Raw genomic sequence first — 15,071 nt, 5'->3', positions numbered from 1 at the left:
CCATGTGTGCAAGGGTAAGGTCTTATTATACAGATTACCTCATCTTCCTTTGGGGAATGGAGAGGGCCCAGGTGACAGATTATCTCATTGGTGCTTATGAGGAAATTGCTAACTGACAGGTGAAGATATGCATTTTGCGGGGAGGTTGCAACTGCAATCATGTTAGCTTGGGTTTGGTAACTTGGGTGGCCCAAGTGACCCCATTTTGGGCTTGTGGTTTTCTCCAAAGATACAGTGTTTATTTTTATACCTCCCGTAGATGACCTTGCTGAGGACCATGTTCACCAAGGACAAGACCTTGCTGAGACCATGTTCAGCAAATGGAGATTAGGTTTCTTCTGAATCCACAGAGCCAGCAATTGCTGAAGTAGAGATTTTGTTCAGGGCAATAGCCCCTGGTCCTTCCATGCCATACTAACTGCCGTCCTCCAGCCTCCCTGAGTTCTGGTCCTCCAGGAAAAAGAGTTAATTCAGTGTTTTTTTTCTAGGAATATGCAATTTAGGGTACCTTCATATGGTACATAATGGTACCCACCATACCTAACAGAAAAAAATTCTTTAATTTTGTATTCAACTTTGAAAACTGTTAAGTCATTTGTTATGCAGGGGAAAAAGAGAGAGAGAAAGACAAAGAAAGCACACACCTGAATGTACATATGATAAAATGGCCTTGAGGATGTAGCACAAGCCAAACAAAGCACAGAAATCCAGAGTTCACCCTGCAACAGCATCCTGAAATTGTGTCTCCACTTCCACTCTGGTTCTTTGAATGAGCTTCCCAGGTGTTATTTTCCAGTGACATGACTTAATATCTGGAGCTCTGGGTTGCTCTCAACTGGAGGGATACTATCTTATCACACTTCAGTACAGGCAGCCCTTAAGGGAGACTTTTTGAAACTTTTGACCAGCTCCCAGTAAGAAATGCACTTCACACTGCAACTCAGTACATTGTGTGTGTGTGTGTGTGTGTGTGTGTGTGTATTTATGATGTTTATAATGAAATAAAAATGTAATAGAAAAATATCCCTATTGTGTGTGATGCACTCTGATGTTGTCTAGTCCATTTGTATTTTCTATTCTATTCTATTTCATGGGGTGTTTTTCTTAAACAGAACAAGCTGATTTTTTATTTTAAAAAAAAATTTTTTTTTAACGTTTATTTATTTTTGAGACAGAGAGAGACAGAACATGAACGGGGGAGGGTCAGAGAGAGAGGGAGACACAGAATCTGAAACAGGCTCCAGGCTCTGAGCTGTCAGCACAGAGCCCGACGCGGGGCTCGAACTCACGGACCGCGAGATCATGACCTGAGCCGAAGTCGGCCGCTTAACCTACTGAGCCACCCAGGCGCCCCTAGAACAAGCTGATTTTTTAAACTGTATTACTATTTATTTTTGAGAGAGACAGCATGAACAGGGGAGGGGCAGCGAGGGGCGTGGTTACAGAGGATCTGAAGCAGGCTCTGCGTTGATAGTAGAGAGACCAATGCAGGGCTCGAACTCACAAACCATGAGATCATGACCTGTGCTAAGGTCAGTTGCTCAACCAACTGAGCCACTCAGGTGCCCCTCTATTTCACGTTTTAAAAATTGTCATTGTGGGGTACCTGGGTGGCTCAGTCGGTTAAGCGTCTGACTCTTGGTTTCAGCTCAGGTCATGATCCCAGGGTCGTGGGATCAAGCCCTGTGTCGGGCTCTGTGCTGAGCATGGAGCCTGCTTGGGATTCTCTCTTTTTCCCCCTGCCCTTCCCCCGACTTGTTCTCTCTCTCCCTCTCTCCCTCTCAAATAAATAAAATGAAACAAAATTTTTTTTTAAATTGCAGTTGCAATCCACCAAGTTCACTTTACCACCCGATGAGTCTTCTGATTTGAAAAACACCGGCCCAATGCAGATGTATAAGTTGTTACTCCTTGAGTACAAGGACACATATCTTTTTTACCTGTGTCTTTAGCACCTTTTTTCCCCCCAGAATAAATGAAGAAGTGAATGTCTACCATGTGCTAGAAGAGCAAGGATGACCAAAACTGAGAGCGGAAGCTGTAGAGATCCTTGCCCTGGTGGAGCTTACAGCTTATTGAGGAAGGGAAAAAGTACCCACCAACCCACCATCAATAAAGAGAGACCAGAAGTTGGACACATGTAAAATCTCTTCCCACTCCTACTCTATAAAAAAGTGCCTTGACCTCTGTTGTTTCTGGCCCCATTTTTCCTTTGGAAGCCCCAATCCCTGATGCCACAGGGGCTTGGTAAGACTCCTTATGGGAGAGCTCTGTCCCTACCCCCAGGAGTAAGTAGGGGACCTAACCACATAATAAATATGATTGGTTCAGGGAGGAACAGGTGACTTCAACTCAGCCAACTGAAGTCATCTTTATCATTATCCGTAAACAGCAGGGGTCTCTTTTCTCCTGGGACTACAGACAGAAGATCAAGGGAAGCTAGAGCTGTCTTCCATTATGTGAAGAGAAGAGGTTAGAAAATGAAACTGAAATACAGAGTAAAAGAGAGCTAAGAGAAGGAGAAAACATCATTTGAAACTCTAGGTCTAGATGGGCCTAAAGCCAGAAGATCAACAACACTTCACAACTGTTTGACCTAATGACTCCACGTTTCCCTAGCGCAGGTTTTAGTTGGATCTCTGTTATTTTCAACTAACAGTAACTGTGAAAGGAAGGGTAGAAAGCCAATTAATTTCCTTGATTTATTTATTTTAAGATTCTTATTATTTTTTTTAATTTTTTTTTTTTAACATTTTATTTATTCTTGAGACAGAGAGAGACAGAGCATGAACGGGGGAGGGCCAGAGAGAGAGGGAGACACAGAATCTGAAACAGGCTCCAGGCTCTGAGCTGTCAGCACAGAGCCCAACGCGGGGCTCGAACTCATGGACCGTGAGATCATGACCTGAGCCGAAGTCCGCTGCTCAACCGACTGAGCCACCCAGGCGCCCCTAAGATTCTTATTTTTTTGAAAGCACCTCACTTTATTTTATTATTATTATTATTTTTTAATGTTTATTTATTTTTGAGACAGAGAAAGAGCATGAGTGGGGGGTGGGGGCGGGCAGAGAGAGAGGGAGACAGAGGATCCAAAGAGGGCTCTGAGCTGACAACAGTGAGCCCCATGCAGGGCTCGAACTCACAAATTGTGAGATAATGACCAGAGCCCCAATCAGATGCTCAACTGACTGAGCCGCCCAGGCACCCCAAAAGTGTTTCAGTTTATTATTTTTTTAAGTTTTATTTATTTAACTAATCTCTATACCCATTGTGGGGCTCAAACTCACAACCCCAAGATCAAGAGTCACATGTTCCATCCATGAGTTAGTCAGGCTCTCCCCCTAATTTCTTTCTTTGAAAAAGAACAGAAAGGGGGGTGCCTGGCTGGCTCAGTTGGTAGAGCATGGGACTTGTGATCTCAGGAGTTGCTTGAGTTCAAGCCCCACAATGGGTGTACAGCTTACTTTAAAAACAAAGAAACACAAACAAACAAGAAGAACAGAAATATATTTGTGGGGCCACAGACTTCTTCCATGATTGGGAAATTTGCCTGGAATATGCCACGTTTCAAGGGTTCCAGAGGTATGAAGCTGGCTGTTTACTTTCCTTCTTTACTTCCTTCTTTCCCTCTTCCTTTCATCTCTCTAAGATCACTGTATCAGCTGTGTGGAGAAAGGTTAAGGGAGTTTATAGAGAAAGCAGGAAAGCTATGATATATTACTAGGTAGAAAAATACCTAGCTCAAGAAGTTTAGACCAGAATGTGATGGGGTGGCAAAAGAGAGGAAGAGAAGCAGATTTAAGAACAGTTAACAATTTTTTTTAATGTTTATTTATTTTTGACAGAGAGAGAGAGAGAGAGCACACACACACACATGCACACACACACACACACACACACACACACACAGACATGAGCAAGGGAGGGGCAGAGAGAGATGGAGACACAGAAGCCGAATGGGCTCCAAGCTCTGAGCTGTCAGCATGGAGCCTGATGCGGGACTTAAACTCACAAACTATGAGATCATGACCTGAGCTGAAGGCAGACACTTAACCAACTGAGCCACCCAGGCACCCAGATTAAAGAACAATTTTGGTGGAGCTGCTAGGACTTGGTTATAAGCTACATAAATGTAACTTGGTTATGGACTAGATAAATGAACTTTCCAGATGAATGAATAAAATGCATAATTAATACACAGTGAGTTTAGCAGTTACAGAGCAGGTGGTATGTCTTAGACCCTGTGGTAAAAGCTAGGACAATGAAGATAGGAATAGTCTCTGACTTCAAGGAGTTGATAGCAGAGGAGGTCCTAACATTGAGAAAAGAAAAACAACAACAACAATAACCACAACAACCACCATACAGGAATAGCAAAGGGCTCACCTGCAGTTGAGAGAATGGGCTTTGTATTCCTTGTAGATGTGGGAGGCCTGAGCCTTGCCTTGTCCTAACACAGGACTTGTGTTATCTGTGGTAAATTAGCCTCTAGGCCCCCCAGACCGTGGTGGGGATTAGGAGAAGGACTGCTATTGAGAGGACAGTGGGTGAGAGGAAGGGAGAAATGATGGCAGCAAACTATATCCAAGATGGGAGCCCATGCTGAGCTTCAATGTCATAGCCAGCTAGATAGGATTTGGAGAAACAAGGGCTGTGAGAGTAGTTGTCATATAGTGATGGAATAGTAGCTTCCAAGTGCACTCAAGCCAGCTATGTCAGAGGGCATGGAACAGAAAAGGTCTTAAAACCAGGGTAATGTTCAAATCATGTGCATTATAAAATTAAGGAAAAATATATAGGGAGAAGCAAGGGGAAGGGGGTAGGATGGTGTATTTAGGATAAGATGTGATGGGGTGGAAGCATGACACCACCTGAATCCTGGCATGGATTACAATGTTTGTATGTTCTGTCTCTTGGCCGCATCAGCCTTCCTTGCTAATGGTACAGTTACAAGGGCCAGAGTTGAGGTTTGAGCAAACGTATGCTCAACAGATGGGAGTTTCCCTGGATCAGTGACACACACTGACACCAAAGAAATGCACAGGCCAGTACACCTGGCCACCAATGTTGCTCATCAATTAACCAGGTGAGCAGTTATGGGTTTTAAAGACTTTATTTTATTATTTTATTTCATTTTATTTTATTATTTTATTTGATTTGATTTTCTGTAAAGTAAACTCTACACCCAACATGGAGTTCGAACTTACAACCCCCAAATCAGGAGTCTCATGCTCTACCAACTGAGCCAGCCAAGCACCCCAAACAGCTATGGGTTTTATTTGTCTATTCTGGTCAGAGGATGGGGCCAGACTGGTTGATATATTCTTTTCTTTCTCTCTTTCTTTCTTTTTCTTTCTTTCTTTCTTTCTTTCTTTCTTTCTTTCTTTCTGTTTATTTATTTATTTTGAGAGACAGAGAGAGCATGCTTGCAAGCAGGGGAGGGGCAGAGAGAGAGAATCTGAGCAGGCTCCACACTGTCAGCGCAGAGCCCTACTTGGGGATTGATCTCACAAACAGTGAGAAAATCAAGAGTCAGATGTTTAACCAACTGAGCCACCTGGGCATCCCAGGTTATCATCTTCTGCTTTAAGACTTCACACATGAATATTCAGTGTCTTATGCATATTTAGGATATCATGAATATTTACTTATTTTATGTTTACTTACTTTAAAAAAAATTTTTTTTAACATTTATTTATTTTTGAGACAGAGACAGAGCATGAACAGGGGGAGAAGCAGAGAGAGAGGGAGACACAGAATCTGAAACAGGCTCCAGGCTCTGAGCTGTCAGCACAGAGCCCGACACGGGGCTCGAACTCACAGCCCTCACGGAGCGCGAGATCATGACCTGAGCTGAAGTCGGCCACTTAACCGACTGAGCCACCCAGGTGCCCCCTATATGTTTACTTATTTTTGAGACAGAGAGAGACAGAGCAGGAACGAAGGAAGGTCAGAGAGAGAGAGACACAGAATCTGAAGCAGGCTCCAGGCTCCGGGCTGTCAGCACAGAGCCTGATGCGGGGCTCGAACTCATGGGACTGTGAGATCATGACCTGAGCCGAAGTCGGCCGCTTAACCGACTGAGCCACCCAGGCGCCCCGGATATCATGAATATTTAGAGTTCCAGTGTCTCACATACTACTTAGTACCTCAAAAATATTAGGTGTCTCTTAGTCCTTCCATCCTTTCCATGTTTAACACACACATGTTGTACTCATTATCTTTCCTGAACAAATTTATAAAAGGGTTTTGTTTTTATCTTACAAACCATAAATGTATTCGTCTTCTAAACTGGAGTAGAGTGGTCTACAAAGCAAATGCACATTACGGTAGGACTTCCAGGTATCCAAGTCAGAGAAACGAGGAGTGGTGAAAGCTAGTCAGGACAAAAGGGCCCAGAGCCCTGGGGAGGACTCTTCTAAGACCTAGGAGGAGAGGGACTTTCTCCCTCAGGAGTCAGGAGCTGAACCCAGGAAGGGAAGAGGGGTCAGCCAGAGCCTGCAAAGGAGTGTTCAGGGGCAGGTGGACCGAGGTGTGATAGGCAAGCACCTTGGATAAGCAGGTGCAGAATCCAACCCAGACAGGCAGAATTGCTGACACCCAAACTTCCAGGAAGACTTTTCCCTGAGGCCTGAAGAAGGGAGAATTCAGAAAAGAGGTGAGAGGAAGCTTGGCCAGGCCCAGGTCCAGCCCAGCCCAGTCCAGCCCAGCTCTAGGTCCTGTGAACAAAGACCAGCTCACACCAGGACTCTCGCCATTTCTTACAAATCTGTAACTTCCTTAAAGTTAGCTATTTTTGTTACTCCTTGTTTCCAGGCAGTTCAACTAGTAATGTGAACAGGCTTTAAACAAAGAAAGGAGGAGGTGCAAAGAGGATTGGTTACTTGCTTAATTTTTTTTAAACATTTATTTTTGAAAGACAGAGCACAAGTGGGGGAGGGGCAGAGAGAGGGGGGTACACAGAATCCAAGGCAGGCTCCAGGCTCTGAGCCGTCAGCACAGAGCCCGACGCAGGGCTCCAACCCACGGACCGCGAGATCATGACCTGAGCCAAAATCGGCCGCCCAAATCGACTGAGCCACACAGGTGCCCCATTTTGGTTACTTATTTAAAAGCTGGTCAGTGGACTGGGAAGCAGCCCCTCATGGGGAAGGTTTGTGTGTGTTGGGGCAGGGGCCTCGGGGTGGGCGACAGCCTGGTAGCCTGTGGGGAGAGATAGGCAAGCCAACTCCATCCCAGAGGAGGTGTGGAAGCTGGATGGGGCCAGGGTGGGGTTAGGGGTGAGGTGAGAGCTCTGCCCGGGACTACTCTGCTAGCCCCTCAGGGAATGCTTGGGCTTTTAAAATCGCTTTGCTTTGTATTGTAGTCAGAGGTATAGGAACTGACTGCTGTAGGCGGGCGGGGGGGGGGGGGGGCTGTGGGAAATAGTTCTGCCCCTCCCCTCGGGGCTCCCACCGCCCCTCCCCCATCACTGTACAAGTATTGTCTGTTCTCTGTGGGTCTCCCCCGCCAGACGTGAGCTTCCCGGGAGCAGGCACTGTGTCCGATTCACCTCTTTCTGCCTCACAATGTGGCCCAGCGTGGGGCCTGACACTTGGAAGTTTCTCAAAGAGTTACTTGTTGAATGAATGAACAAATGAATGCTTTCTCCGAACTGCTCTGAACTTTTGATGGGATTTACAAAGAAGGAAAGGCCTGATCACTGCTCCGGATTCCTGACATCACTTCACCAGGCATTCGTGTGGCTCTGGAACTCGGGGAGGCAGTGAATCCCTAAGGTTTGCTTTCTATGTGTATGCGCATTTTCCTGGGGATAAGATTCTACATAACTTCTCAGATTTTCAGAGGCGACTGTCCAAAAAGAATGAAAGTAATCATTGAGAAAATAGTCCCAGAATGGAAATTTTACATACGTTTTCTCACTATTGATTTCTCTGAACCAAATTACTTTTCTTACCAACATTGCTGTTTTCTTCCTGTGTATGATCTCTCTCTCTCTCTTTTTAATGTTTATTTATTTTTGAGAGACAGAGAGAGATAGAACACAAATGGGGAAGGAGCATAGCGAGAGGGAAACACAGAATCGAACGCAGGCTCCAGGCTCCAAACTGTCAGCACACAGCCTGACTGGGAGCTGGAACCCACAAACTGTGAGATCATGACCTCAGCCAAAGCGGGATGCTTAACCGACTGAGCCACCCAGCCCACCCAGCCGCCCCCCGCCCGGTCTATAATCTCTTCAGTTCATTTTGTAATGTCAGAATCATCCACATTCACCTTAGTAAATAGTAACATGCTGATAGGGGCCAGGACGCGCTACCCTAAAATATGGCATTTTGACTTATTAAAAATATTTTAAGCTGAAGGAATTTTTTAAGGTTTTATTTAATTCATTTTTAAAAAGGTTTTTTAAAAATGTTTATTAGAGAGAGAGAGAGAAAAAACATGAGTGGGGGAGGGGCAGAGGGAGAGGGGGACAGAAAGTCCCAAGTGGGCTCTCTGCTGACAGCAGAAAGCCTGAAGCCTTCTGGAACTCACAAACCGTGAGATCATGACCTGAGCCAAAGTCGGACGCTTAACCGACTGAGCCACTCAGGCATCCCAAGGTTTTATTTTTAAGTAACCTGTGCACCCAATGTGGGGCTCAAACCTACCATCCTGAGATGAAGAGTCGCAGGCTCTATGGACTGAGCCAGCCAGGTGCCCCTAGCTGAAGGAAGCCACAAAAGCAAGAGGGTCAGTCTGACCTCTCCCACCTTCTTCCCCGAAACAGGTCATAAAACTCCTCTGTGAAAGGTACCCTCCCTATACCATTAGAAAGGAGGACATTCTAATTACCAGGGACAGAGAATTAAGGGCCGAGAAGGCTGTGTAAACAAGCCTTGTTAAACTAGCTCTTATCTTCCAAGTTACTTCTTCACCATTTACCACCCCTAGCCCAAACCCCTTGTCAATTCTTCACAAATTTTTATAGCTCTAAAAGGTATAAAACCTTCTTGCTCGGGTCACTTCTTTGGGTCTTTTCTTGGGAAGGCTTCCATGTACATGTAAAATTTTTATTTCTGTTAATCTGTCTTTGTCAGTTTAATTTTCTGATCAACCCTCCCTACGAGGGTTGAGGGAAACTTTTTCCTCTCCTGCAATGCTATGACCTTTGCAAGGTCCCAAAACCTCCCTTTCATCACCTCAGCCAAGGCATCCTTAATTGATTTCTCTTACACTTGGGGCTCATCGGCTGTTTTGCAGGTGGATGACAGTGTGGAGCGGGTGTGGGGCTGTTGGAAGTGAGACCTTAAGGGCAGAGGCAGAATCAGGAAGAGAGCTGCTGAGATATTCAACTACCTAATCCAATTCTCCTTGCACACTCAGCAGCCTCCCCTCCCTCTGCACAACAATGGAAGGAAAGAGGCAGTGGGGAAAAAATAAGGTCCTGTAATACGGTTAGAAGGGGTAATTACCAGGACCGTGGAGCACAGGGAAAGTACCTCCCAGAAAGAAGGGCTAAAGACAGCCTACAAGGATGGGGAGTAAGGGAATTAGTAACAAATGTATGCTTGTGCAGGGAACAAAATAAATAAATAAATAAATAAATAAATAAATAAATAAATAAAAATAAATAAATCTCTGTGCTGAATTGGCCAGGCACTGGAGAACCTGAGGTAGGCAGCAAGGACTGGGCTACAGTACATTCCAGAGAGGAGGAGAAAAAGCTCCAAGCCAGGCCGGGATTTTGCAGCAGCTGCTGTGCCGTGATACAGAGTATCGGTGCCGGTGCCTCGAGGGAGGGATGAGTCAGTCCCAGCAGATCCAAGTTTAGGATAAAAGAGCCAACCAGGAAGGCACTCGGCAAACACCTTCCCTGTGAGAGGGCTACTGACCATTTAGAAGTGGGATCCCCAGCCCCATACAGGACACCAGGGAGGCCCTGGAACGGCTGGAAGGGCTCATTCGCGTAGGGACTGAGAGTGAAGAGCTGTTTTAAACTATGTCCCTTCCTCTACCCGGAAAGTTCCGCCAGATTTGCCACCCGTTGATTGATTTCATAGAGTTGTCTAAAACCAGGGTTGTGTTAGAGCAGAAGGCAAAAGGGTAAGTGCCAGATTATGGTTGTGAATGTCACATCTTGCTGTAGGAGTCAAGGAAGGGTGTTTTGAAACAAGAATTCTTGGTTATGGGTGTGGCTGTAAATGCATCCTGCACCCTGATGCCTCATGGGAGAGAGCTTTGAGTTGTATGGGGATCCGGCCAGAAGGTAAGCTCCAGCACCCCCATCTTGACCTTCATGGCAGTTGGAAGGATGGTGGGGTCAGAGTGCATCACTCAGCCTAAATCTGTGTGGAAAAAGAAAATGACCTGGAGCACATACTGGCCCACTGTTAGTTCATGGTGAGCAGTCCCTTAAACAGTATGTTAGAGAAAAATTCCTGTTTTGGGGAGGAAGTTTGTGACAGGCGACTTTGGTTATATGGTTTTGTGGTACGATATATACATCATGAAACTTGCCATCTTTTAATGATTAAAAAAATTTTTTTTAATGTTTATTCATTAAAAAATTTTTTTAAATGTTTATTTATTTTTGAGACGGAGACAGAGCACAAGTGGGGGAGGGGCAGAGAGAGAGGGAGACACAGAATCTGAAACAGGCTCTGAGCTGTCAGCACAGAGCCAGATGCGGGGCTTGAACCCACGAACCACGAGATGATGACCTGAGCCGAAGTCAGATGCTTAACCTACTGAGCCACCTAGGTGCCCCTATGTTTATTCATTTTTGAGAGACACAGAGCAAGCAGGGGAGGGGCAGACAGAGAGGGAGACCCAGAATCTGAAGCAGGCTGCTGGCTCAGAACTGACAGCACAGAGCCTGACACGGGGCTCGAACCCATGAACCCATGAACCCAGAGATCATGACCTGAGCCAAAGTTAGATGCTTAACCAACTGAGCCACTGAGGTGCTCCTAAGATTTTATTTTAAGTAATCTCTGTGCCTAACATGGGGCTCAAACTCACAACTCTGAGATCAAGAGTCAGACACTCAACCGACTGAGCCACCCAGGCACCCCAAAGATTTTTTATTTCTAAGTGATCTCTACACCCAACGTGGGGCTCGAACTCACAACCCTGAGATTGAGTCATATGCTCCACCGACTGAGGCAGCCAGGTGCCCCTTATCCATTTAAAAATATATATAAATTTATGGGGTGCCTGGATGGCTCAGTCGGTTAAGCATCTGACTTCAGCTTAGGTCATGATCTCACGGTTCGTGAGTTTGGTCCCCCACGTCGGGCTCTGTGCTGGCAGCTCAGGGCCTGGAGCCTGCCTCTGATCTGTGTCTCCCTCCCCTCAGCTCCTCCCCTGCTCACACTCTGTCTCTCTCTCAAAAGTAAATAAAGATTAAAAAAATATATAAATTTAATGACATTAATTAAAACCACAATGTTGTAAACCATCACCACTATTTACAAAGCTTTTTCATCACTCTAAACAGAACCTCCGTACTCATTTGTGTGCTTATTTTTGTTGTTATTGTTTAAATAACTTCTTCTCTAGAATATGTTGGTCTCTGCTGGTAGGTGGGGTCAAGTTATGCCTAGTCAAGAGATTTCTTCACCTGAGTTTCTTTCGTCACAGGGTTGCTGTGAGTTCTTTTTTATGTAAACAGTTTTGCTACTTTCCTTCTCCATATGCACACTTACTTTAACAAAATGGAAATTATATCAAATGACCCCAAATTTAGTGCTTAACACTACAACCCTTTTACTTGCTTACAATTCTGTGAGTCATCAAGTTGGGTAGGAATCAACTGGGCATTTCTTCTGTTGTCATTAACTAGTCTCATTTATGCCACTGCAATCTTCTGGCGGTTCAGCTGGGGCTGGATGGTATTATATGGCCTCATTTGTATGTCCAGTGCTGTCTATGGGCATGGGTGGTACATTTCCTCCAGCATGTTACCTGTGGAGTAGGGTTCCAGATGCAGGAAGAGAGAAAGGTTAAAAGACCCACTGTGCAAACAGTTTTCAAGCTGCAGTCTGGCTCGTTGCTAATGTCCCATTGTCCAAAGCAAGTCACTTGGCCAAACCCAAAGTCTATGTGAGAGGGGACTTCATGAAATATGGATACATACAGCATGGTTCATTGGGGCCATCACTGTAACAATCTACCATACCTATGTACTATTTTGCAGTTTGCGTTCCCCCTTAACAGGGTGTCTGTTTTCCAAGTTGATATAATTATAATAATTACATTTTTAAAAATGTTTATTTATATTTGAGAGAGAGAGACAGAGCGCCAGTGGGGGAGGAGCAGAGAGAGAGGGAGACACAGAATCCAAAGCAGGCTCCAGGCTCTGAGCTGTCAGCACAGAGCCTGATGCGGGGTTTGAACCCAAGAACCATGAAATCATGACCTGAGCCAAAGTTGGAGGCTTCACTGACAGGGCCACTCAGGTGCCCCTATCATAATTACATTTGTAATGACGACAAAAGAGTTAATCAAAGGACTATGCCAAAATGTACCTAATCATTATTGCTTTTTTTTTTCTTTTGTGGTTTGTTTTCATTTTCACTGTTATAAAGAAGTCATTAAGGTCTCCCTCCTCCACTGTTGCCACCTCCTTCTGCTGCTCCTGGTGCTGCTAGTATGCTAGTTAAGTGCGGATCTGGTGCCTCTTGTGAAGCAGCAGCTGAAGAGACCCCAGCACTCAGCGAGGCCCGCAAAAAGCCCAAGGAAGGAGTCAAGACTGAGAACAATGATCATATGAATTTGACAGTGACAGGGCAGGATGATTCTGTGGTGCAGCGTAAGATTAAGAGGCACACACTGCTTAGTAAACTAACGAAAGCCTTTTGTGAATGGCAGGATTTGTCCATGAAGCACAACAGATTCTGATTTGATGGGCAGCCAATTAATGAAACAGACACGCCTGCACAGTTGGAAACGGAGGCTGAAGATACAGTTGATGTGTTCCAGCAGCTGACGGGAGGCATATCCTGAAAAGGGAACCTGCCACTTCACTCCAGAACTCTGTTCCTCCAGACCAAGAAGGCATTCTCGATTAGAAAGCCACAATTTGGTTCCACCACATCCTGAGTACTATAGTTTTCTCTATTCTTTCATTTTCCCCTTCCCCATTCCTTCATTGTACATTAACGTACTGTGGATGTGCACAAGCATATTGCAGGTTTTTTTTTTTTTTTAATTAAATGGCCAATGTTATGTTTGGTGCCTGTCACATGGAGATGGGATGGGGAAAAATACTGGTTCTGTGATAATACCCCCTTTCTCCATTAGTGGCATGCTCATTCAGCTCTTATTTTTACATTCCAGTAAGTTATTTTGCTCTCACTGTTTAACAAAAAATGAACAACATAAAAATCCTTGCACACCTTGTGTGATTGGAGAATTTTAATGTTTTTCATTTATCATTGTAAAACCAAGGGCAATTTTATAACATTTTTGTACATAGCTGTTAGATATAGGGCACTCTGTCTTTAAGTAGGGATAAATTACTCTAAGAGAAATGAATCCTAGATACTTTTCCCTTCAAGTCAGCATCTTGTTGTTGAAACAAATTTCTTGTTTTAAAAAAAGTAATTAAAGGGGCGCCTAGGTGGCTCAGTGGGTTGAGCATCCGACTTCGGCTCAGGTCACGATCTCGTCATTCGTGAGTTCGAGCCCCGCGTCGGGCTCTGGGCTGATGGCTCAGAGCCTGGAGCCTGCTTCCGATTCTGTGTCTCCCTCTCTCTCTGCCCTTCCCCCGTTCATGCTCTGTCTCTCTGTCCCAAAAATAAATAAACTTTAAAAAAAAATTTTTTTTTTAAATAAAAAAAATAAAAAAGTAATTAAATAGATATTTGTTGAATGTCTACTATGTGTAAGGACTTATTCAAGAACACTAAGGATACCTATTTGCTTAAATTTTTTTCAGGGGAAATTCAGACAAACATGAATATATAAAAAGCACTATGGAGAGAAAGCAGAGAAGGCAGATTACATCCTGGAGAGAAGTTGGGTTGGGTAGGGCTTGCTATTTAAAGTTCATTTAGGGGAACCTGGGTGGCTCAGTCGGTTAAGGGTCTGACTTTAGCTCAGGTCATGTTCTCACAGTTCGTGAGTTCAAGCCTTGCGTTGTGCTCTGTGCTGACAGCTCAGAGCCTGGTGCCTGCTTAGGATTCTGTGTCTCCCTCTCTCTCTCCCCCTCTCCTGCTCACACTCTCTCTTTCTCTCTCTCTCAAAAATAATTGAACCTTAAAAAAATGCTTTTGGGGGCACCTGGCTGGTTCAGTCAGGAGAACATCCAACTCTTGATCTCAGGGTCATGAGTTTGAGCCCCATGAAGGCATAGAGATTGCTTTTAAAAAATGGCTTAAACTGGGCACATGGGTGGCTCAGTGGGTTGAATGTTTGATTCTTGGTTTTGGCTTGGGTCATGATCTCTAAGTTTGTGAGTTCAAGCCCTGTATCCAGCTCCAAGTTGATAGCTTGGAGCCTGCTTGGGATTCTCTCTCTCTCTCTCTCTCTCTCTCTCTCTCCCCCTCCCCCTCTGCCCCTTCCCTGCTCTCCTATGCTCTCTCTCTCTGAAAATAAATAAACTTTTAAAAAATGGCTTAAGGGGCGCCTGGGTGGCTCAGTCGGTTGAGTGGCCGACTTCGGCTCAGGTCATGATCTTGCGGTCCGTGAGTTCGAGCCCCGCGTCGGGCTCTGTGCTGACAGCTCAGAGCCTGGAACCTGTTTCAGATTCTGTGTCTCCCTCTCTCTGACCCTCCCCCGTTCATGCTCTGTCTCTCTCTATCTCAAAAATAAATAAACGTTAAAAAAAAAAAATTAAAAAATGGCTTAAACGATAAATGGAGCCTTAAAAAATAAATAGGGGTGCCTGTCTGGCTTAGTCAGTAGAACTTGTGACTTGATTGTAGGGTTGTGAGTTCAAGCCCCACACTGGGTCTGGAACCTACTTAAAATTTAAATACAGACACACACACATACATACATACATACATAAAATAAACCCACAAACAACTAAATAAATAAGATACCTGTGTAACTCCCACCCTTAAAAACATTTTTTGAGG

At 44.8% G+C, this 15,071-nt stretch overlaps 1 pseudogene; it reads left to right on the top strand.

The window, feature by feature from the left end:
- Window positions 1–7,520: 7,520 nt before the first annotated feature.
- On the top strand, window positions 7,521–13,813 carry LOC109258279 (small ubiquitin-related modifier 2-like; annotated as a pseudogene).
- The last annotated feature ends 1,258 nt before the right edge of the window (window positions 13,814–15,071 follow it).

Source organism: Panthera pardus, unplaced genomic scaffold (assembly GCF_024362965.1).
Source record: "Panthera pardus isolate Hobbes unplaced genomic scaffold, ASM2436296v1 HiC_scaffold_16, whole genome shotgun sequence".
NCBI lineage: Eukaryota > Metazoa > Chordata > Mammalia > Carnivora > Felidae > Panthera > Panthera pardus.
The sequence above is the reverse complement of the archived record's forward strand: the minus strand, read 5'-3'. Positions and strand labels throughout refer to the sequence as shown.